General features: G+C 47.5%; 1 protein-coding gene across 12 annotated transcripts in view; it reads left to right on the top strand.

The window, feature by feature from the left end:
* Positions 1-407: 407 nt before the first annotated feature.
* BRD4 (bromodomain containing 4) overlaps positions 408-22,405 on the top strand; it is a 119,963-nt gene continuing 97,965 nt past the window's right edge. For 3 of the 12 annotated variants that reach the window (XM_077327441.1, XM_077327440.1, XM_077327433.1), the window contains exon 1: positions 409-625. The gene's annotated coding sequence lies outside the window, so the exon portion shown is untranslated. Of the gene's footprint in view, positions 626-1,037; positions 1,133-1,291; positions 1,953-6,109; positions 6,173-18,469; positions 18,620-22,405 lie in introns of those variants that run through there. The other 9 variants (XM_077327442.1, XM_077327434.1, XM_077327444.1 and 6 more) reach the window with 6 other exon arrangements.

The following is a 22,405-nucleotide window of genomic DNA, read 5'->3' as shown; positions in this document are numbered from 1 at the left end:
GCTTATTCCCAGGAAATGGTCCTGAGGATGGCGCAGCGTAACGTTGCTGAAATCTGTGTTTGTTTTGATGGGGGCGGGCGCGCTGGGCTGGAGGAGCAGGACACATTTTGAATCTGAAGCAGGGCGCGCGCACACATACCTGGAACAGAACTTCGAGGGTCTTGAGGGTTCCCCGGGGCTCAAAACCCATTCGGCTTCGGTTGCTGCTCTATAGCAGGCGTTTCTGAAGAGCAAAGAGGCACCCCCTCCTCCCTCTGGCTTTGGGCACTCCCAGCGCGCGCTCTCCTTGGCGGCCCCGAATAAAACTTTCCTCGCGCTCGGGAATTTCTTACTTAAGGGGGCGTGGCTGCGGGGCGAGGGAACCTTGCGCTTCAGGCCGGGGGTTTTACGCGAGGCGGGGCTTGCAGCGCGATGACGTAACGCGCAGCGTGGTGAGGTCAGTGCAGCGCCGCCGTTGCTGGTCCCGCTGCCCGTCGCTCTGTCTACCCCTGGTCGGTTTGGTGTGGTTCCCTCCTCTCCTTGCGGAGTGCGGTGCTTTCTCTTCACTCAGGGCTTCGTAGGATTTTGGTCTGGTAGGAGGCTGGCGGTATCACGGCCTGCTCTCCGGCTCATCGTTTGGCGTCAGGTAAGAGCTGGGCCGGGCCGGGAGAGGTTGCGGGGGTTGGTATTCTCTCTGATCAGTTACGCGGCCTTGCCGGCGTAACCCGCATTGCGTAATGTGACCGTTGCGTCAGGCGGATTACGCATTTTGCGCGGAGGCCTATTGCGCAAAGCTCTTACGACAACATTCTGAATCTGCGTTGTCTCCTGGAAGGAGCTCCTCATGGTCCCCGCCTGGTGAATCCAGGCAACTTTATCCCATGAGCGTCAACGTACCTTTCGCGGCTAAATTCTGCCTCCGGGGTTTGCATACGATGTTGCTCGCTCTTTTGCACGCTTACGCGAATTGCGGTAGGTGGTGTGGAAAGCTTAGGGTGGCTGCGGAGTTTGCGTACAAGAGCCTCCGCTGATCCTTGTAGGGTACGCGATTGTCGTAAGTGCCTGTGTCCTCTGCGCGGACTGCCGAGGAAGTGGCGTACGCCGTGGGCCCTCGCCACACCTTTCTCGTGCCTCCGGACGGCGATTGTCTGGGGTATGTGGGTGCTGAAAAGGAGCACCTAGGGTGTGCGTAGTGGTGTCCGGGTCCGGTGTGCGCGGGTTGCGCAGTGAGCGAGCCTGGGCGGGGCGGCCGCCGATCGTACTTCCTGCCGCCGCCATTTTGTCATCCAGCAGGAGGGGGAAGCGGCGGTGGGAACAGCCGTGGCTACGGAGGGGAAAAAGGCAGGCAGGGAGGGCAGGCGGGGGGTGAGTGGCCGGGCGACCGACTGACCGACGCCTTGAAGTGACACGCAGGGCGGCTCCCCCTCGCCGTGCCCTGCCACAGGCTGCGGTTGCTGTAGGCCTAACCCGGCCGCTAGCCGTGCACAAGCGCCGCCTCCACCTGGTGTACCAGGACCAGGTCTGCGTGCGCCTCGGCTCTTGGCGAAGCCCGCGAGTTGGACGCCTGGCTCCCCCACCGCCGTCTTCGTTCCCCCTCTGGCAGTCGGCGGCTTCCGCCCCTGTTTTTCATTTATAACCCGAGAAGAGAAGTTTGGGAAGCGGGATAAAGGAGTATCTGCTCTCCACCGCCGCCACCCGCAGGAGACTTCGCCTAGGCCTGCTTGGCAAGGCCGAAGTCCGCGGGTGCATAAAAATCAGCAGAACAGATTCGGAACAGAGCCTGGAGCTGGTTCCTCAACCGGACGCGTCTTAAAACTGTAAAGAAGGCCTTCGGACGCTTGGCTCCCCTTAAGTGCCTCCTGTGTTTGCCACACGCCTACTTCTTAACCACTGGCCTTCCTATCTTTAGCCTGCAGTCTTAAAATCATTTTATGAGTCCTGAAGCCGTTCCGTGATTTGAAGAAGGGCAAAATGTAAGCACACATGGTAGCCTGGGTGTCTTTAGTGCCCTTAAAAAGCTGACATTTTGCGTTCTTTCTAGATTTTCTGTTTTGTTGAACTGGGGGGAAATTTTGAAATAGTTCCACTGCAGATCAGTTATGTGGATGATAGTACAGGGAAATCCTTTCGTAATGGCATTTTTGGAAGCAAATTCTAGCAAAGCTCATAATTTTACAAATCTAGTTTAATGTGGGTATTATAAGCTGATGCCATGTTTAAAGAATGCAAAAATACAGTAATAGCTAAGTTATGGCAAAAGCAGTGAAATGGTCCATGTTTTACTGTATCCTGTTTGAAGACAGATTTTTCACCTTTCATTTCTTAGATGTTAAGAGAATCAAACTTGAAGATACTGTGCAGGATATTAAAAACTAAAACTAATGTAGGTATAATGGTGCAACCTATTATTAAGGCCTTATGATTTTCTTCCGTTATCTATTAGTCTGATATGTTTTGTAGAACTACTTAGCAAATTATTGATCTTTTATTATAACTGAATTATTCTGCCTTTGGTATATGTAGTAAGAAGAAGATTTCGGTTTGAGAGAGGTCTGATGCTGTTCTGTTAGTTGAAGTTGAACAAGCGCAGCTAGTATACTGTGACTTTGGGGATACTCTCTAGTTTTCACAATTGCCACAGTCCCACATTGAAGATGCGTTTTTGAAGCAAGCATGTATTCCTGTACAGTAGGGGTGGCCAAACTGGCTCTCCGGATGTCCATGAACTCCTAGCAACATACTGGCACAGCCTCATTGCAATTGTAGTCTATGGATGTCAGGAGAGCCACAGTTTGGCTACCCCTGCTATATAGGGACCTCCCAACTGGAATGCAACACTTAGCTTTTCCTTTCCTTTCATCTACCGTACCCAGCAGGAGTTGTAATACCAGAAGGCATGAATTAATGTCAATGGGCGAATCAGATTGGTGATTCACTGATGCGAGTGGCATTTGCCAAGCCTGGTGCTTTGCTAGAGTGGAATTGGTTTGCGGTAGTACCATTTACTGAAATAAGTTCTTGCTCTCTAGAGCAGTGGTCCACAACCTTCCAGCTGCTATGGATTGCTGTGCCGGAGTGGGGGGAGAGGGCAGCCCGTGCACACGCAGGAGCCCCAGCGCAAATGCGCGTGCACGGACTTACTCTATCCTGGAAGGGGGGCATACAGATCTTCCTTGCCGCACTGGCCTCAACCACAAACCAGGTGGAAGAGCTCCGTTTTGCAGACCCTGTGCAATGTTGGAATCTCCCGCAGGGCCCAACAGCTCCTCAGGGAGCTCATTCTACACGGTAGGGGCCAGAACCAAAAAGGCCCTGGCCCTAGTCGACACCAGGCACGCTTTGTTTGAAATGGTTCTAGGTCTCCATGAAGCATGTGCTATTTTATTTATATTATATATTATTATTACACTTTTATACTGCCCTCCCTTAGGCTACTTAGGGTGCTTCATAGCATAGATTCACAGGTTCCATTATAATATGAGGTACAGTACTCCTGAAATTAAACACAGTAACTTGTATCAGCTATGTAAACGTTTAAACTATTAACCATATAAACAAAATTGACAATTTAATGTAAATTATTTCTTGATGGATTTGCCAGACTGGAGATTCCCTTGTGGTGTATCTAGGGGGTGTATCTAGAAGGGGCTCTTGAGTGTCAACTGATGGGGAACCTCTTAAAGCAATGGCTCTTGGACTTTATTCACTTATAAACTTCCATTTTTGGAACCCATTAATAAGCCTTGCTTTTTCTTCCTTTCCATTAACACTTGTAAATGAGAGTATTCTTGAGCAACTTGCTTTCTTGCATGGCCATTTTGGACACATGAAGAGGCAAGCCTAAATTTGCCATCAGACCTCCCAGAGCTTCCTAATCCAACTCTGTTGTTCTGTTGCCTTCCTCTGGCCTTACAACCTGCCTACAAGAAACCTGAGACTCACCTTTGTGTCCTAACCCTCAGTTTGCTTACAATGCAGTGGATAGAATTCTTGTCAGATGTAGTATTGCCTCAGTTTTCATTTTGGTTCAACTATGGTGACATTTCCCAGTGTAACTTTTTGGGGAAAGTGTATATTTTGCTTTGTGTACATTTATTTAGAATTGCAGCATACTGTCTATTCTAAACTTGTGACATTTGCAAATGTTAATTTTTTGCTGTATCCCTGTGTAGGGAAATTGTGGTGCTGGGTGAAACAAAACTAATATAAATGGTATTACCCATACCATCAAAGGTGTAAAGCAGTGGTCCTCAACCCACGGTCCGGAGACCAGTACCAGTCCGTAGATCAGTCGGTACCGGCCTGTGGCTCCTCCTTGTCCTCCTCCCCGGCTGCTGCCTTGGGGGCTGCCCTGCCACTCTGCTGCCGGCTCACAGTTGGCGCTCTCCAATGGCTGCATGGCTGGAGCTCCCCCTCGGCATGGCACTGTTCAGCTACTGCTGGCAGTGCCCCCCAGCGGGCGGTGGGAGTCAGGCACCGGCGGGAAAGCAAGTGGAGCAGGGGCTCAGACGGCACCGATGTCCCTCAGCAGAAGACTACCCCCCTTCCGGGCCTCAGTAAAATTGTCAGGCATCGACCGGTCCGCGGTGATAAAAAGGTTGGGGACCACTGGTGTAAAGTATCTAGTGCAAGAGGCAGGCAGTTATATTGTTCATATTGGTATGTCTCTATTAGAGGTGATGATGTTCAGTGTAAAATTGGTAGCACACTTTTTCTTACCAGATGTGGTCTTTTTTACTACATGCAGGCATATATTATTATTATTTCTATTTAATTGAGAAGAGCCTCTTGTGGCGCATAGTGGTAAGGCAGCAATATGCTGTCTGAAGCTGTCTGCCCATGAGGCTGGGAGTTCAATCCCAGCAGCCGGCTCAAGGTCGACTCAGCCTTTCATCCTTCAGAGGTCGGTAAAACGAGTACCCAGCTTGCTGGGGGGTAAACGGTAATGACTGGGGAAGGCACTGGCAAGGCCAGCCTGTCTTGAGTCTGCTATGAAAACACTAGAGGGCGTCACCCCAAGGGTCAGACATGACCCGGTGCTTGCACAGGGGATACCTTTACCTTTTACCTATATTTAATTGAATTTATTTGTGAAAACGGTAATGACTGGGGAAGGCACTGGCAAAGCACCCCGTATTGAGTCTGCCATGAAATGAAGTAGATAAATATCTGAATAGCTTGGTGTTATAGGGGTATTCTAGGCTTATTTTTGCAATCTCTCTCTTCCCACTCTGCATAAGAAGAGTATGCCTACTCCTGGGTGTAAACTGCATGGAGCTTTTATTCCACTCCCAGGTCGGTTCAGTCCCTCCCGTCTACACTGAAATCGATTTCCAGTTTGATTTCCATCGATGGAAATTTTCCATCTGCAACTGTCATGCGTCAACCCGCATTCACCGTACCTTTCCCTCGGAATATCAGGGAGCACTTATTTTCCGGAATATCCCCCAATTCGCGCCGGATGCACCAAAGGACCCACGTGTAGATGTCCTCGGCACTCGGATTAACCGGCATTCCTCCCCCCGCTCCTCCCCAATGGTGACGTTACGGAACTGTCTTTTGCTGATTGGTCAACCGACCCCCGCGTTTCCAATGCTGACGCTGCATGGTTCTCTCTTGCTGATTGGTCGACAACCCCCCCTTTCCAATGCTGACTGAACGTGTTTATCTCCTGCTGATTGGTCGACTCGTGGAGTCGAAAGAAAGGGAGAATAATTGTTTCACGGGTAAATACGCTGTTCAGCTCTGTTTTGAGAGCTTAGATTGTTTGAGACAGCACAGAAATGGAAAAGTGTACAAATACAGTAATAAAAAAAACATATCCAGGCGCACTCTGGTGGGAAGTACGTCAGAATGTCAGGAATCGATTTAAACTAACGTGCTGCAGATAACGCAAGTATGTTAAAGTTGTTTCGTTTCGGAAATAATGTTTGTTGCAGATCACTCATAATGCCCGAGCCCGAATCGGGCGGAGATCGGCAAGAATAAAAGCGGGAAAATCAAGAGATGCAGAATAGTCCCTGGAGTACTTTCTAACTACATGAAAAGAGCATGTCTATTCCTGTTAGCAGTTTCTAAGATGTGGAGAAATTCTATATACTAATAGATATCATTTCCTTCAATTTACAAGGGAACTGCATAGTTACTGAGGAATGATAATCTACATGATTTACCAGATGCCCACTGCAAGGAGGTACATAATTTATTTCTCTGATTAAGGCATTTCTTGACTAATTTGTAAAAAATATCCCAGGTCCCTTGTCAATTCTCCACCCCTTTCCAATCAATTACTGGTTGTATGGTTGGAAGAGATACTTAATGTTTCCTTATTTGCAGATATGCAACTCCTTAAATGCAACTGTGTAGCCTACCAGTTCTTCAGTAGTAGTTTTTTGGTACTGGTGATCACTCCTTTGGCAATTGGGATGAGCATCTTCAAGACTCCACTTTAAGTTGTTTAAAAAAAAAAAACCTTACCCAAATTAAACAAAAAATCAAAAACTTTCCCCTCATTTTTTTCAGGAAATTACAGAATAGAGGGGGGAAGGAGGAGGAATTCAGCAGAGAGCGGCCTGCTGCAATAAATCTCTTTGTGGCAAGTACTCACATAAGAAATCTTAACAGATTTATTATACCAGGATTCCATGCTCAAGTCATTCTGTGATCACTCTCCTGTTCTGTAATTTTCTATAAAAAAAGAAAAGTTATTTTCTTTTGTTATGACTGAGGAAGCTGAGCTTTGACTTACAGAAGCTTGTACTGGAATAAATTTCAAATATGCCTGGACTTCTGAAGTAGAAAGTGATATCCATAAACGTTTTTTTTCAGGTTGCACTGAATATGTCACTAGGAGGTGAGAGTGCATCTTTTATTTAGGATTTTCTTTCGATACTGCAATAATTGGAACAGCAACAAAAAATAAAATTAAGTAAATATAGCATTTTATAATTTTCACCCTGTGCTTTATCCTAGTAATAGTGGCTTTTCAGAGCACAGTTAGCCCATGTGGCACCCACCTTGTTTCAAGGAAATGACCAGAGTCCTTGGCCAGAGGGGACCTGTAATTTGCACGTGGCTCCCACTTTGAAACAGGTGCTGTTGGTAGAGTTGGTAAACTGCAAGCTACCCTGAGGTGCAAGCCATGAACTAAATGTAGCTGTTCACAGGCTGCAGAGCGAGTACCACTAGTCTTGTCTGTTGCACCCTATATGTCCAACAGGGTAAAAAAAAAATGACACCTGCACCATCAGATTAGGTATTGCAATTTAAAAAATGTAAATGATGTATAATATATTGCTTATGTTTAAAATAAACTTGAAATCAAATAGTTCCTTTTATTGCCTACAGTCATAACATGTTTTTTGTAGAGAGTGTTGCTTCTTTTCACTGTTCATTTCCATGTTAGTCTGATCCTTCTCTGTCATGATGGCCTTATAAGTGCTGTTTCTCAAAAATATAATCAGATAGCGGTGGTAGTTACTGGTGGCTGTCCTCTGCAATGTAATGTCCATGTTTTGACAAGTGGATTGATAAACATTTATAATTACAGAACTGAACTAATTGCAGGCATTACTTAGTACAGCAGTTCTCAACTGCTCTGATGCCGCGACCCCAACTGTGGCGGGGGTTGGAGGTGATGGCACACGCATGGGCAGCGTGTGCCTGTGAGCGTGCACGCACGTTTGTGCAGGTTCACAACAGTCGGGGCAGGGTGGATGTGGCCGTTGCAATGGCTCTGCTGCTGTCACTTCCTGCTGCCAGTTGCCGCCACTTGCGGCTGCTACTCCTAGCCACCGCCACTGCAGCGGCAACCAACCACGGGACCCCCACAGAAGGGGCCAGGCAGCCCCAAATGGGGTCGCGACCCCTAGGTTGAGAACCACTGACTTAGTACCTATGCATAAAAAGGAAGTTAAAAAGTCATGGTGCTTCCCAGTGGGAAACACCAGGGTTTACCAACCAGTTCCTCCCCCTGTATCAAGCCATGGTATAACTACAGACCATTATACTGCGTGATGACTGAAGTTATATTCCCCCCAAAAGCTGCCTTTCCTCAATTTATAAGATTATTTCTAGAGATGTGAAAGCCTGCAAGAAAAACTTTTTTTCCTAAGGCATTTCCCCTAGTTTTTCTTATGTTAAGGTTGGTAGTTTTCGAGAGTACTGGGAAAGTATTTTCTCTTTTAGAATGAAGGAAATGCTTTTAAAGAGGAGGTGGACATGCTGTAGACATATATAGATCTTAAATCCAAGATTCATTTCTGCACATAGGATACCTAATCTTCATGAGCGGAGCATGCAGAGCTTTCATTGCTTCTCAACGGTTCTATGCTTCTTGTTGACCTTTTGACCTGATTTGGTTGACCTTTTCACTTCCCCCTCCCCCAAAATATTTATTTATTTAATTTCTAGCCCGCCACTCTCAAAGACTGGCTGATGGTGGGTTATGTAAGAAAAAATCCATACAATGCAATAAAAATCCCATTAAAATCCCAATATCAACATACAGTACAATACAGATGGCAAAAAACTTTGTCCCCTAAGAGCAAGGCAGCATGGGGGAACCAGATGTTCGGCACAAAAATATTTGGGTGCCAACAGGAGAGGGGACCCATAACATTTACTCTAGCACTGGCCCCAACCATAAACCTGGTGGAAGAGATCCATTTTGCAGGGCCCCTGGAAAGCAGAAAGCTCTCCCAGGGCCCGCAGCTCCCCTGGGAGCTCATTCCACCAGGTAGGGGCCTGGACTGAAAAAGCTCTGACTGTAGTCAATGCCAGGTGAGCCTTCCTAGGGCTAGGAATGGTCAGTAAGTTGGAACCTGCGGAGTGCAAGGCCCTGCTAGGGACATAGGGCACAAGGCGGTCCCTCAGATATATGGGTCCCAAAACCATGAATGGCCTTAAAGGTCAACACCAAGACCTTGAATCTAATCCGGGCTACAGCCGGTAGTCAATGCAGCTGCCTCTGCACAGGCTGAATACCCTACAGAAAGGGTAGCAAGTAATATACTCTATCTTTTAGGTGGGAAGGAAACAGATAAGGAGGTGGGTCTGAAGTTGAACCAAAGCTTCAGAAGCTGAAAAAGCTAAAAGCTTAATTGACTTAGTTTCTTTGCGGTGGTTGAAATGTTTGTCAAGACTTATGGTGACTCCATAGGTTTTCATGATGAGATCTTCCAATGTGGTTTGCCATTACTTGACTCCCCATGCCCCTGCTGTTCCTTGAGGGTCTCCCATTCAAAGCTGAAGCTGCTTAGCTTCCAAGACAGCATAAGGGTACATTACATTTCAGTTTTATCTTAACTATTTAGTGTATTTTAAATTTGGCTTGTATAAATCTAAGCCATTTATAACTTAATAAATAATTAAATTTATATACCACCCCTCACTGCAATGTTCTGGAGCGTTATAAACGGATGCTTTGTTTGTGGTTTCAAAAATTTCTGAAATTTTACATCTCTGGCCAGTTCTAAAAGGCTGCCAAGTTCACATGTTAACTTTAAACAAAGAGCAGAATTCTTTAAAAAAATTAATTTAAAAATTCGAATTCAAAATAAAAATTCAAAAAAGAAGCTTCGGTCCTAGACCCATCCCAGTCAGGTTTCTGGCCTGGCCATGGGGTAGAGACAGTGCTAGTTGCCCTGATAGATGACCTCTGTCACCAGTTGGACTGAGGCAGGTCAGCATTAAACCTCTCAGCAGCGTTCGACACAGTCGATCATGAGCTACTAGCTTGCCACCTCATCGATGCCGGAATACGAGGGACAGCCCTTCAATGGCTGATCTCCTTCCTCCGGGATCGTGGACAGAGGGTAGCAGTAGGAGAAAGAACATCAGACCGCCGACAACTTACTTGTGGAGTCCCACAGGGAGCGGTCCTCTCTCATATCCTATTCAACATCCTGCACAACTGGTACAGAAGTTTGGCCTGGGTTGCCATCAATATGCAGATGACACCCAGCTCCTCCTCCTGATGGATGGCCGCCCTGACTCTCCCCCAGAAGCATTAGTCAGCTGCCTAGAAGCAGTGACGAGATGGCTCAAGCAGAATCGTCTGAAGTTCAAGTGCGCCTGCCTGCCCTGGATGGTGTGCAGCTCTCTATGGCTCACTCCGCCAGGAACCTAGGCGTGATTCTGGACACTTCCCTCACAATGGAAGCCCAGATCACAAAGGTAGCGCAGTTGGCATTCTACCACCTCCGCCAAGCCAAGCTACTAGTGCCCTACCAGTGATCCATGCGACGGTCACCTCTAGACTGGATTTTTGAAACTCGCTCTACGCAGGCCTGCCCTTAGTCTTGACCCGGAAACTACAGCTGGTTCAAAATGCAGCAACCAGGATCCTCACTGCAACATCGTGGAGGTCCCACATCCGGCCCATTCTCCAACAACTGCAATGATTGCCAGTTGAATTCCGGATCAGACTAAAGGTTCTGGTAATTACCTTCAAGGCCATACGTGGTCAGGGCCCAGTGTACTTGAGGGATCACTTCCCTGCCTACGCCCCAAAAGAGCCCTGCATTCCACTGCTACCAACCAGCTAAAGGTCCCTGGCCCTAAAGAAGTTCGCCTGGTCTTGACCAGGGCCAGAGCCTTCTCTGTTCTGGCCCCCACCTGGTGGAATGAGCTCCCGGAGGAGATCAGGGCCCTGACGGAGCTTAAACAGTTCTGCAGGGCCTGCAAGGAGGAGCTCTTCCGCCAGGCATTTGGTTGAGACCAGATATAACCAACAGCGACCAAAGGGCCCCTGCTCCCCGCACCCCCCCCTCAGAACACCACCTATGCACTCTGGACCTGCTTGTATGTTGCAACATTGTATTGGTTATTGGTTATACTATTATAATGTTACTAGTAGAAAAGCCCATTTATAAAAATGGGCGTAAAAAGGGGCATAGGGTGAGTGCGTCCTACCTGCGATGTTGGGAGGAAGCTCCTGGGGGCAGGCAGTGAAGACGCGCGGCTTGGAGGGGGGGCGGGCGTTGGGGAAGGGAAGGGAAGGACGCATGCTGGGGAGTCCGGGCATGTGTGGTGGAGCAGGGGGGCGGGGTGTTGGGGGGGCGTCAGCATGAGCAACCAGGCATGCGCGTGAGTCCGCGCATGCCTGGTTCATTTGGCTGGCGTACCGGGCTGCGCGCAGGACGCGCAGGCCGGCGGCGTGTATGCAAGGGCCCAGGGAAGAGAGGGACAGGGAGCAGGAGGACCAGCGGAAGGTGAGTGCGGTCTGGGAGCGGGACTCTGGCGGGGGAAGGGTGCGTTGGTGTGTGTGTTGGAAGCGCGGGGGCAGGGTATTGTGCGCCGTGGGTGGAGGAGGAGGAGCGTGACCGAGGAGGGCGGGCAGCAGAGAGGAGACGCGGCCCCGTAGAGGCGGCTGCTGGCCAGGCCGTTCCCCGAGGCTTTTTGTGGCTTTTGTTCCTCTGTTTGCTGGCTTGGGGGACGGCGCTGCTGCTGCTGCTTGGGCTCGGGGGTCCGGCTGTGGGAAGGCAGCTCGGACTTCGTTGCGGGCGGCCTCTCTGCGCCTCTCTGCGCGCTGCAGGTGGAGGCGGAGGTCCGTGGCCGAGGACGTCGGCCAGGCCCTTCCCCAGACGCTGCCCAGCCCCTTCCCCGAGGCTTTTCCGCGGAGATTTTTGGCCGTAGGCTGCCTTGTGGGACGCGGCGGTGTGTCCTTCGGTGGCAGGGGCTCCCTTGAGCGGAGGCAGGCGGCTCCAGAGCGGCGTCTTCTCGGCGGCGGCCATCTTCTTTTTGTGGCGGGGGCTTCCTCAGGCGGCGGCTTGATGCAGTGAGAGGCGCTTCGCGCCTCTCGTCGCATCAGGCCGGGAGCAACTGCGAGCCGCACTGCGCGCGGCTCGCAGTTGCTGGGAATCAGAGAGACCAATCAGCAGGTGCTTCGTGCCTGCCGATTGGTCCCTCCGATTGTCATGAGGAAGGGTCCAATCCGGACTCTTCCTCATCTCGGACACATCCCGCCTCAGAACCCCTTACTGTTTTATTTAGTCCGTGGCGCCCGTGGTTCCACGGGCAGTGTACAGATATGTTTACAATTATCAGTTATTATTGCACAGTTATTCAAATGTTTTATAGACTGTTCCAGGTATTGTTCTTATGTTATTATGTAAACCACCCTGAGCCCCCGGGGAGGGCGGTATATAAATACATAATAAATGAATAAATAAAATAAAATTGGGTTGAATTTTGCTAGTTTAGAATGATAGCCTCTTTGGAGAAGGAAGTTTCATAGAGGCAGCAAGTATTGAGAATTTCCACAGATTATTTTCATGGTACTGAGAGAAGTTCTGACTGTAGTGTTTTGTTTCTTTTACTAGAACTATCTCAGGATTATGGTCAATAAAATCTCTTTTGTAAGTGTCCTTGACTTAGATAGGTTCAGGTCTGATACATTCATCAAACTATCCTCCAATGACTTACAGGTGGTAATTCCCATTCAGATTATTTTTAACTAGCAAGATAACCTGTTGCAGAGAAGGTAATTTTTAAAGCCACACTTTTTTATTGTGACCTAACAAGTTTATCTGGATCACAATGAGAACATTAGTGTATATGGGCAGAGTTTGTTTTCTTTTGAAATTGACTAATAAGAGGCAATTACTTGATAGATTGGAGTTTGCAGCTAAGACTTTATACAGTCATGCTCTTGCAGGTCCTTCAGTTTTAATGACATACTAATGATCATGTTCTGGTATCACGGTTGTTGTTTACCATAGCTGATGATGACTAATCTGTGACTGGGAGCCTTATATGATTTGATTCCTCTGTGGCATGTAATGTTATCCTAACTCTGCTTATGTACAAGTAAATTTCACTGAATTTGGTGGATATGACTCTTGCGAGGATTACGGTTTAAGATTTTTCGTTAAAGACTTTGCAGAATATACCGTGCAAATTCACAATCTTTAGTGTGGTCAAGAGATATTTGATTTAGAGGTTTGATTCCCCACTCCTTCACATGAAGCCCGCTAGGTAACCCTGGGCCAGTCACAGTTTTCTCAGAATTCTCTCAGCCCCACATACCTCACAAGGTGCCTGTTGTGCTAAGAGAAAGCGGAGGCAATTGCAAGCCATTTTGAGACTTCTTAGGGTAGGAAAAAGAGGTATAAAAAATCATCAGATGCCTGTTACTTGGTGCTTTTTGCTTAGCCACTGTGTCCTGTGAGAGATGAGGCATGAAGTAGGGTACAGTCTGCCTTTCAGAAAACTGAAGCATGACTAGATGCCTTGAGAGACATGGAGCATAAATAAAAATGCTTTCCTTTCTGCATGAATTGTTGTTATGCGTGAATGTGGTCATGTAGCCCTATTAGGAAGCCTGTGTGACTGGAAATATGACCAGTGCCTACTTTGTTCTTCATTCTTTGACCTACCATTCTGTTCCTTGCCTTCTGCCGATCTGCTGTCTTATTTGCATCCTTAAATTGGGTATCTGGTACTGTTTATTTTCCTTAGTTGGAGTCCGCTTCTTGACCATACCAATAAATAAAATAATGGGGAACATCTTATAGAAATATGAAAACATGCACAAGTCATTCCTTGTATAATAAAAAAACATAATTCTTAAACTATGAAGAACTCCCAGTTCCTGGAAGGAGTGCATCCAGAGAGAAGGTGTGCTTATAGTTGGCCAAGTGTATGCTGGGGCAATTTTTCTTTATTCTCCTTTTTACTTTCCCTTAGCTTTTGTAGCCTTTGTCCTTTTCCTTACTTTATTGACAAGATTTGTTGCCCAGGAACCGTATTACTAAGTTAACAGGAACACTAACTGTATTCACATAGATTTGAGGTGAGGCAGGGAATTGGGGTAGTAATGCTCAGACTGCCTTGCAGCGTTTCTTCACCTAAGCAGTTCCTTTGAGAGGAATGTTCCAGGGACACTTGCAGTGAAGTGTTGGGTCCAGCTATACATTGGTCCTTAATAAATTAAAATATTTTTACATTGTTAAAAAAAACCTTTCTGGATAACTTAATTCATATGACATATAAGAACGTATCATGTTTTGAGTTAATGTACAGCTAAAACTAGAAACAAAACTGGCAGTATCATTGGAAGGTTGGTGAGTGAAGTTCTTCATTTATCAAGTTTTAACTTTCACTTTTCTACTTGTAATTACTCTAGCTGTTTAACTTATCTAACAGTCTTTATGGCTTCTTTCTGTTACTTGCCTTAAATAATCTTCCAGTTTGAGACACAGTGAACTTGGAGATGATCATGGAATTCTGTAATATGTTACCCTTTAAATGCAGCTCGAGATTCCAGTTGCAGTGAGTGTTTCACAAAGTGCTGGACAGATTACTGGTGATGAGGAAATGTTTCTTCCTAGTGAGACTTGGTGGGATTTTTTGCTTTGCTACTGATTTTACTGTTGTTTCCAGCCAGCACTGTTGTATGCCTCAAAGTGAGAAGAGGATCAGTTTCTACTTTCTTTTCATCCCAGTATCTTCTCCGCCAGGAGGAAAGCATGGAAAGGAGACATGCATGTTACTACTACAAAATTTATTGCCCCTTCCTGTCTTCTTTGTCCTTCAGTTTTTCTCTTGCCTTTCAGGGAGTGCTTTGAACAGAAAGCTTTGCTTTCAACCTAGCCTTAGAATTTACATATACCTCTATCTACTCTTTCTAACCCTTTCTGTCTGATTTCCCTCCCTCTGGCTCCCGTCCTTCACTTACTTGTCCTTTCTCTCTCCAGGTCAAGAGGACAGCTGGATGGGTGTTTCCCATCTCTCCTTGAGGGAGGCAGGTCATTTGCATATTTTGCCTTCCGGTGGGAAACGCCCCTCTGCATACAGTCTTCTTCCTGCCTTGCGAGGGAGCAGACGTGACTATTAGAGTCCCATGCTGAGAGTGCTAGGAAAAAGTTTTTAAAGTCTTTAGAAAGTTTGACTGGGGAAAGACACAGTACTGTGTCTACAGCCGTGTGCATTTCGGGCCGGATTTCAACGAGCAGAGCTCTCCCTGATTGGCTGCGCCGAATCAGGCAGCGGGATTGAGCTTCACAGCGACGACTGCGTGTTTGGCTCATGGCCCGGCAGCCATCTTGTCTCGCGGCCAAAATGGCGGCAGAACATCGGGAAGGAGCCTTCTCCTCCGAGGAGGAAAGCAGCCACCAGGAGACCTCCCCAGTGGTCGGGGGAACGGTGGCTGGCACATGCGGACCCGATCCGGGTGTAATCGCGGCAGGGGAGCAAGGACAGCGCTCCAAACCTGCCAGGGCCGCAAAATGTGCAGGTGGCCCCCCCCAAGCCGACTGACACAGCGGCTACGGGCGCGGGGCTGGAACGGGCCTCATCTAGCTCAGCTGCCAGGAGGCAATTGAGTGCTGAGGCTTCTACTTCCACTGCTCAGGCCATACGACAAGAAACTGGTAACGTTGAGGCCAATTCTGGCCAGCTTGCTTTACCTCCTGAGTTAATGCTTATGATCCAGAATGATGTGCAGGCAGAAATATTTAAGGTGTGCCAGCAATTGTTACCTACTGTGGACAGACCTTCTTGTTCCAGGTCTAGGTCTTCCTCTCCTGAATCTAGAGCATCTAGGAGGACCCATGCAAGGTCTTCTAGAGAGCCACGTACCAGGGCACGCTGGCCTACTAAGGCAGCGCAGAAGAGACCTCATTGTTCCCAACAACAATCCCCTTCTTCAGAGGAGGAATTGGAAATCAGGGAGAGGGAAGAAGGTGAATTTATTACTGACGAAGAGGAGGTGGAGCCGATACAGGTACCTCAGCAAACTGAACGTTTTTTTCAATGCTGAGGATTAAGTTTTTGCTTAATACCTTTTATCTCTCCTACTCTAGCCTACTTTCCTTCCTCCCATCCCTCCCTTCTCCCCTTACCTCCAGCTTCATTGTTTGTTATTCTGATTAGTGGTTAATGACCGCTTGGAATGGAGATTAGTGAAAGTCGCAGCCAAGAGCTATGGTGGCTATTTTATTGTTGTTGTTATTATTATTATTATTTGGTTTATTTCCCCACCATTCCCTATAAGGCTCATGGTGGGTAAAAGTAGTCTTAACCCCATTAAAATCCCCATTAAAAAACTTTAAAAATCCCAACATTCCACCCCCACTACCAAAGCGACGGGGAGACTGGAGAGGGAGCAGTGTACACTTCCACCCGGGGCGGGGGGATGGCTCTAGTTCCCTGACCCCAGCCTCAACCATAGACCTGATGAAAGAACTCCATTTTACAGGGCTTGCAGAAAGCTGACAAATCCCGCAGTGCCCAGAGCTCTCCCGGGAGCTCATTCCACCAAGTAGGGGCCAGGATCGAAAAGGCCCTGGCCCTGGTCGAGGCTAGGCGCGCTCCCCTAGGGCCGGAGGTGACCAATAGGTTCTTACCCACAGAGTGTAAAGCCATGCGGAGACCATAGGCCTGGTGGAAGAGCTCCGTTTCACAGGCCCTTAAGAAAGCTGACAAATCCCGCAGGGCCTGGAGCTCTCCTGGGAGCATATTCCACCAAGTAGGGGCCAGGACCGAGACACACAGCAAGAGGGAGAGAGAGAGACAGAGAGAGATCTGCACCTCCCGGTGTCCCCTGGGTCCTAACACCCATTGCATTCCTGCTGGCAATGGGCTTTCTTGCTAGTTTACTATAAGATTAGTCTGTACATGAGAAGATTAACCTGTACAGTTCAGCAGATGCAGCCTTCAGAAAACTGATGCCGCAGTGATACAGGTCAAAGCCAGTGACCTAGCCTATTACGGACATTGCTCTGGGATGTCCCAAATATGTCTTCCACCTCAGGGAGAGAACAACCATTAGTAGCTTACATTTGAAGTGTCCTTCTCTTCTGAGGGTCAGGAAGACCCTCTGTTTTCCCCCTTCATCCCTCTGTTTTCACTGTCCAAGCTCATCTGATCTGAATTTTCTGCTAGGTTTAATTTAGATTCTGTTAATTTTATTTAATGATCCTATTAGTGTCCTATATGTTACAGTTTTTCCTCTTCATTGAAAAGCTCACAGGAGCAATCGGCTACTTAGATAAGCGTTGATAGTTGTTTAAAGTTTGTTACAGAGTTATTGTTAGCTTCCTGCTATTCGAGTAACCGAACTGGCAAAAGAGAAGGAGAAGAAGAAGGAGGAGAGGGAGGGGGATGGGGAGGATTGATTCTTATATGCCGCTTTTCCCTACCCTGAGGAGGTTCAAAACGGCTTACAGTCGCCTTCCCATTCCTCTCCCCACAACGGACACCCTCTGGGTTGGGTGAGGCTGAGAGAGCACTGATATCACTACTCGATCAACAGTTTTATCAGTACCGTGGCGAGCCCAAGGTCACCCAGCTGGTTGCATGTGGGGGAGCGCAGAATTGAATCTGGCATGCCAAATTAGAAGTCCGCACTCCTAACCACTACACCAAACTGGCTCTGGGTGATGCCTACTGCAGGAAGAGGAAAAGAGTTCCAGCCTTTCTAAAACGAGTGGGAAAATTACCCAATGATGTCTTTGTGAACCTCAAGGAGAAGGACCCTTCACAGGCAAGATACTAATGGTTGTATAGCTTCATCTATGCGTGTTTGAACCTGTTGCACAGTCTCTAGATCTGTCACATTTGAGAAGAACTGGCAGGTTGGATTTGGATTACCAGTAGGATGTAGTGCTAGATCACTAGTAGCAGGCAGATGACACTTTTTGCTGATTTCTTCTGTCCCCAACTGACCTCGGAATCATCTCTCATGCTATTCCTAGGGATCCCTGTCCCAAGACCCACACTTTAAGAATATTTCCAGCTGTAATGAGATTTGGAAGAGGGGAAGAAGACCTTGATTCCCTTCTAGAAATCCCTTCAGTCAGTAGAAATTAGCACTGGATTAAACCACATGACTGGAAAGAAATATAAAACACTGCATGTCAGACAGAAAGCCAATGTGGTCTAGCTGATAGTGTTAGATTGAAGGAGACTTTGGTTGTCAAACCCTATTTTAGCCATCATGCTCATTGTTTTGGGCTTGTCACACACTGTACATTTAACCTAACTCATAGGTCATTATAGTTGGAATAAAATGGTAGGCAGGATCAGGAATTGTGTTGTAGTTGGATTTGATTTAAATATGTAGTCCGGAAGACAAAATGTATTAATAATTTCCTCCATACTCTTTGAAGTTGTTACATTTGGGCATCATTTCTTGCATTTTTGCATACTTTTCTGCCTTATTCATAGACAGAGAATTAAGTGATTGTCAAACTGGGTCTGTTTTATAGGTTGTCATTATAGGTTTTATCCTCTAGTGAGAGAATATTAATATTAGATCACAAATTAATGAAGACTATACTCAGAATTATGCTGTTCAAATCACTTTCACTTTTGTTTTGCTGCCAGTTCTTCCTTTCTCACATTTGTTTCCATACTTCATCATTGATATTTCTGCAGTGTTCACTCAGTCCACTGGGTGGATAAAAAGATTGCCATATATACTCACATATAAGCCACGTTTTTCAGCCTCTTTTTAAAGCAGTCTCCACTTCCCCTCCTACTGCAGTAACGAGGCTAGTACATGCTGCTGCTGCTGCAGGAAGCTCTGAGAGAGCAGAAGGAGGAAACGCCCGTAGAGGAAGGAATGGAAAGTGGAGGCAACAGAACACCTGGCTAAGAAGAAGGGAATGGGACAAGGAGGATTGGACATAAAAAGGCAAGAGGGGTCAGAGGGAAAGAGGGAGGAGGGGGGTGAGAAGAAAAAGGAAAAAAAAGATCCTGCCCAAAAGGGAAGGGGTGGGGGGAAAACCACTATCCAAACACCAGCCTTGGCTTATATGCGAGTCAATAAGGTTTTCCAGCATTTTATTGTGAAATTAGTAAATAAGCCCGCTGCAGGCTTAATGCAGCGGGCGCTAGCGAGGCTGGGGAGTCTGGCAGGGCGCGGCCGGGCAGGAGCGGCTTTGGCTGGGCCCGCGAGTCCGGCGGCGTGGCCTACCTTTCCGTTGGCAACGCCCGAACTGGCTGTGGGCGTCGGCAGCGAGGCAATCAGCAGCGGGACCGGACGGGTCAGGGCGCCGGGCAGGGAGCCCGCGGCAGTCTCGAGACGTCCCATCCGCCCCGGAGGGAAGGAGGAGAGCTCCCACAAAAGTCCCGGAGGCTTGCAGAAGCACTTTGCTTTCGCTTTCGCCGCTTTGCCGAAAACAGCTCGGGGGGATTCCCTGAGGAAGCAGCTGGCTCTTCTCCGACTCTGCTAGGCGAGTCGCTGCAGGGCAAACAGAAGTGGAGGCACACGCCCCTCCACAGCGGGGCTGCGCAGGCTCTTCCTGAGGGCGGTCTAATGGAGTTCACTCCCGGGCAAGTCTCCTTCGGCCTGCAGTAGCTGGGGGTTTAAAGCGATCAGCGTCTTCAATGGAGAGAGGCAAGTGGTAGGAAGAAGGGACGGCCAGGATGCTCTAAGGGGCCGCCTCCAGCCTTCGGGTGAGACTCGCCATGCCTCCTTCCCTACTTCCCTCCGGTGTGTCTCAGGACTGCCGGGGGCTCCCTGCCCGGCGGCGTGACGCGGCGAGAGGCGCTTCGCGCCTCTCGCCGCATCACGGCGCTTCGCGCCTCTCGCCGCATCACGGCGCTTCGCGCCTCTCGCCGCATCACGGCGCTTCGCGCCTCTCGCCGCATCACGGCGCAGGGCAGGGAGCCCCCGGCAGCCGCGCTCTGCGCGGCTGGCAGGGGCTGGCTTGCGGCCAGCCTGAAGCGTCGGAGGCGCGAAGCGCCTCCGACGCGTCAGCCCGGCGGGAAAGGGAGCAACTGCGAGCCGCGCAGCGCGCAGTTGCTGGGGCTGGGAATCGGAGGGACCCGAGTGGTCCCTCCGATTGTCAGTCCTGAGGAAGGGTCCAATCTGGACCCTTCCTCATCACGGACAAATCCCACCTTAGAACCCCTTAACCATTTATTTAGTCCGTGGCGCCTGCGGCGCCACGGGCGGTTTAAAGATTAGGCCCCTCAGCTTATATGCGAGTATATACGGTAACCAAGTTCAAGGAGCCAGACCAATTTTTCAGCCTTCAGTGTCTTGTTAATTATATTATGTTATTAGTCCTGCAATAAAATTTAAGCTAAAACTCTTTAGTGTCTCATAGTTTATTACAGTTAGATTATAAGTGTTGCCATATATGCCAGTATATTAATATACTTGCTATTGTAACAAAAAGGTAACCTAACTTGAGTTTCCCTGTTTTTCGCTATTGCTTGAAACTACTGGTGTCTCATTGTGAATATGGAGCTATAGAAATTAAATCGTTATGAAGTGAATGTATCTACCATAAATAAATGCTATGTTAGCTGTGACAAAAGCGTTATAGTTTGTTTTGTGATACAATAAAGCATTTTGATATGATACAACAAAGCATTCTGAGTAGCTTTGTACTAGTAAGCAGCCCAGATCTTGGAAACTACAAAGGATCAGCCCTGGTTAGTTCTTGGATGAGTCATCCAAGGAAGTTCAAGAGGCAGACAGTTGCCAACTACCTCTGAATAATTCTTGCATTACAGGAAATGGGGTTACCTTAAGGAAACTGTGACTTAACAGCATTTCCCACTAACATTGCTACTCAGCATTGTTGAGACACTACTATAAAGTCGTTGCAGAAAATATTGAATGCCAGAATAAAATTTCTAGGCACTGGTGGCCTGGAGCTTGGGGCTGATTAAGCCCTGACCTAAACAATCTACACAATACTGGACCTGAATAAGATTGGGTTTATAATCCATGAACTACATTAATTTCCTTCATGAGTAGTTCAGCTAGGGATTCTCAGTTTTTCCTTCAGTGTTTGTCACTGCAGCAAAGTATTGGTATTGGGGAGATGATGAAATGTACAGCAATAGGATCAGTTTAGAAAACAAGCAGTTGTAGCACTGTTGTTGCCAGTAGTGTAATGGCTGAAAAGCAACAGCAAGAAACAGTTGTCAGTGTTCTCTGACTTTTGTAAAATCATCAGTAATTTCTTTGTAAACCATGTTCGTCATTTACTAATTGGAAAGCTATTAGAAGTTATCAAGGATTCCTTAACCTGGCATAAGATGAAACTCTTGCCACCTTGAAAACAGCACCATCTAAATAACATTATGATTGAACACCCTTGCAGTTTTGAATCTTCTATCTCTCCAGATGATACGGATTCATTGCATTAATTGGTGAATGATATTTAACTTGTGTTCTTCAATGTTAAGTGTACGTGAGTAACATCACTTAAATCTTGTAATGATTGGTGTTAAGTGAAAGGCTGATCTCTTAATTATTTTCCACAATTTAACAGTGTCTATTTTCATATTTTATCTTTTGTATGGCTGTAGCTTGTGTTTCAATTCTGAATTGTTTCATTGCTGCTACATTAGTGTTTGGAGTCTTCTAGCCAAAGTTAAAATAATTTTGGTGGCAGAATAAGTGTATTGAAGGAAGAGTGTTGCTGAGCATGCATGGAGGGGCAGAACTGCATCTTCCTGCTGAGTTTTTCTTTGACTGCTTTAGCAGCATTACTGAGAACTATCTCGCCATCACTTTAGGCTCTAGGCATTCTCTTTAACATTTATTCTTGTTTCCATACTAAAGTTATTTCTACTTTGCAGTCAGTAAAGGTAAAGGTATCCCCTGTGCAAGCATCGAGTCATGTCTGACCCTTGGGGTGACGCCCTCCAGCGTTTTCATGGCAGACAGGTTTTCAATACAGGGTGGCCTTGCCAGTGCCTTCCCCAGTCATTACCGTTTTACCCCCCAGCAAGCTGGGTACTCATTTTATTGACCTTAGAAGGCTGAGTCAACCTTGAGCTGGGATCGAACTCCCAACCTCATGGACAGACATCATTTCTGCCGTTTACCATCCTGCGCCACAAGAGGCTCTTGTAGTCAGTAGTGGACAGTTTATTTATGATGCATAGGTCAATAAAAGTGCCTTTATTACTGTAGTATATTGCCCTGCCCATGGTACAGTTGGTGTTCCTCAGTCTGGGTGAACATATAAAGCTGTTGAATTCTGTGTCTATCAGCTATTCACTATAGACAAGGGAAGTTTCTGAAAACGTTTGTTGTTGTTAGGTGCGAAATCGTGTCCGACCCATTGCAACCCCATGGACAATGATCCTCCAGGCCTTCGTGTCCTCTACCATTCCCTGGAGTCCATTTAAGTTTGCACCGACTGCTTCAGTGACTCCATCCAGCGACCTTATTCTCTGTCGTCCCCTTATTCTTTTGCCCTCAATCACTCCCAGCATTAGGCTCTTCTCCAGGGAGTCCTTTCTTCTCATCTTCAGGATCTGGCCTTCTAAGGAGCAGGCAGAGCTGATCTCCTCTAGGACTGACCAGTTTGTTCGCCTTGCAGTCCAAAGGACTCACAAAAGTCTTCTCCAGCACCAGAGTTCAAAAGCCTCAATTCTTTGACGCTCGGCCTTCCTTATGGTCCAACTTTCACAGCCATACATCGCAACTAGGAAGACCATAGCCTTGACT

Source organism: Paroedura picta, chromosome 3, assembly GCF_049243985.1.
Source record: "Paroedura picta isolate Pp20150507F chromosome 3, Ppicta_v3.0, whole genome shotgun sequence".
Lineage (NCBI taxonomy): Eukaryota > Metazoa > Chordata > Lepidosauria > Squamata > Gekkonidae > Paroedura > Paroedura picta.
The sequence above is the reverse complement of the archived record's forward strand: the minus strand, read 5'-3'. Positions and strand labels throughout refer to the sequence as shown.